This window comes from Alligator sinensis, unplaced genomic scaffold, assembly GCF_000455745.1.
Source record: "Alligator sinensis unplaced genomic scaffold, ASM45574v1 scaffold907_1, whole genome shotgun sequence".
NCBI classification, from domain to species: domain Eukaryota; kingdom Metazoa; phylum Chordata; order Crocodylia; family Alligatoridae; genus Alligator; species Alligator sinensis.
Genome location: NW_005841925.1, coordinates 2,240,953 through 2,243,110, shown reverse-complemented (window position 1 = coordinate 2,243,110; position 2,158 = coordinate 2,240,953). Strand labels below are relative to the sequence as shown.

The 2,158-nt window shown below is 51.0% G+C and overlaps 1 pseudogene; it reads left to right on the top strand.

The window, feature by feature from the left end:
- The window catches only part of LOC106721924, a 14,371-nt pseudogene extending 13,779 nt beyond the window's left edge, over positions 1-592 (top strand).
- Positions 593-2,158: the final 1,566 nt, after the last annotated feature.

Sequence of the window (2,158 nt, the reverse complement as noted above, 5' to 3'; positions counted from 1 at the left end):
CCCGCTCCCCTCCCCCTGCGTTGGGCCCAGGCCCACTCCCCTTCCCTCCCTGCCATGTTACCTGCAGAGAGGCCCTGCTGGCCTCCCCCCTCCTCCCCACTTCCATCTGCTCTGTTGCCACCGCCTCCAGGGAGCAGCTCCCTGCTCCACCGCCCCCCGCTCCGTCCCCTGCGCCCCCACCATCATGGCGGCAGGCTGCCTTCTGCCAATCAGTGTGCAAATAAAGTGTTACGGACAGACGGACAGACTTATAATATTAGAATGTTATCATGTCTATTCCTCTTTTCCAGAACAAGCCCAGTCTTTTAATTTTTCATCAAAGAAGAGGCCTTTGCAAAACCCCCTCTAATTCTGAACCACCGTTTTTGAGATGGGGTGATCAGTCCTCATCATGGTATTCCAGGAGAGTCCACCCTGCTGCTTTATGATACTGTCATGTCATTCGCCACCCCTTACTTCTTCTTCTTTTTTTTTTTTTTTTACTACTGTCACAACTGAGCAGAGGCTTTCAATGAGCTCTGTGCAACAACATGCAAATCCCTTTGGGCTGATGTAGTCAATTTAGATTCCTGTAAGGTTCAAAATAAAGTATTCCCTCTTGACTTTGCATCTATGGCTTTTGCCTTTCATTTGTTATCATACTGCCCATTGACTGACTTCCTGAGGTCTCTCAAGTTCCTCACACTCCTTCCTGTTCCTAAATGGCTTCTTGGCATCTGCAAATGTTGCTCCTTCTTTCAGATGATTAGATCATACTAAGCAAATGCCCTAGGAAATAGTACAACCCTGAGGTCCACACACTTAACATTGTCATGATGAAAATGGACCACTCTAAGTTCTGCTCCATGCTTTCTGTCTCTGAGCTGGCTTTTGATCCCTGTCAGTACTTTGCTTCTTACCACATTGCTACTTAACTTTAGTTGCCTCTTGTGTGAGACTGGGACATTCGCCTTCTGGAAGGTTTAAATCAGCACCTCCTGCACTTCCCTGGGGGATCACAGCCAGCATACTAGCTATATCCCCTTGCTGCTACCATTTAGCCTGTGAGCCACCAGCATCCAGTCTACTACTTGGTTGAGCTGCCACTGTCAGCCTGAGTGATGTGGACACTGACCTACCAGGGCCTCCCTCCCATAGGCAAAGGAAGAGCGAACAGAGAGGAATGCAGAGGGGATGTAATGGGCTTTCCTTGCCTGAGCTTCGTCTACAGTTGCTACCCTGTTCAGCCCCACACTGTGAGCTCAAAGACCCTCACCAGGATGGCAGGGTGGCATGTCAGCTGCAAGCTATTTCAGGCCCATGTCAGTGCCCCACAAGCCCTGCCAACAAAACGTTTGAAGTTCCATTGTAATCAGGCTTGTCTATGGACACCAGAATGGGTGTTGAACAGAATGATTTGAGCTTCAGGAAGATGTGAATGAGCACAGAGAAACATACTACAGTACCTAGCAATCTATATATCCACAGTGTAGAAGAACATATGCTCTCCTCCCCACCACTGCCCTAAGGAAGTTCTAGCTTGGTTATCTCCAGCACCAAGAATGTCAGTGCAGCCTTTGCTACTTTAATAGTGTACTGGATAATGCAAGTGATCACTGGGGCAGGGGCAACGCATAGGGAGTGCACGTGGGTGCATGTGCACCCCCTGGGCATGGTGGTGCACCCCCTGCAAAAGGGCACCGTTGATACTGTTGGCAGCACCTAGGGGCAATTGCTGCTCACCACCCTGATCTGTCCCTGATCGCTCCCGGCCATTGCTGACACTGTTGGTGGCACCTGCAGGTGGTTGCTGACCTGTGGCTGGCGTTCGCCACCCCCTCCCTCACCGCCAACAGTGCCAGTGGTGTCTGCAGGAGTTCCCCACTCCCCGCTGCTGGGCTCCCACCGCCACTGGCGCAGGTGTGCCCCCACAGCCACCAGGGGCATGTGCCGTTCACGCACTGGGGTAAGAGCTATGTGAGTCAATGAGTGAAAAGGAAGTTTCAGTCTCTTTTTCAAATTACAGTGCAGGGGCTGGTGTGGGAGGGGGAAAAAGAAAGTGGGTAAAAGGTTGCAATTATTAGCACTCAGCAGCTCTAACTCTGGGGGATGCTTCAGTCAGCAGGCATTAGAGAAAGAAGCTAGTACATTTGTGCATACAAGAGCCCTGGGATCTGCA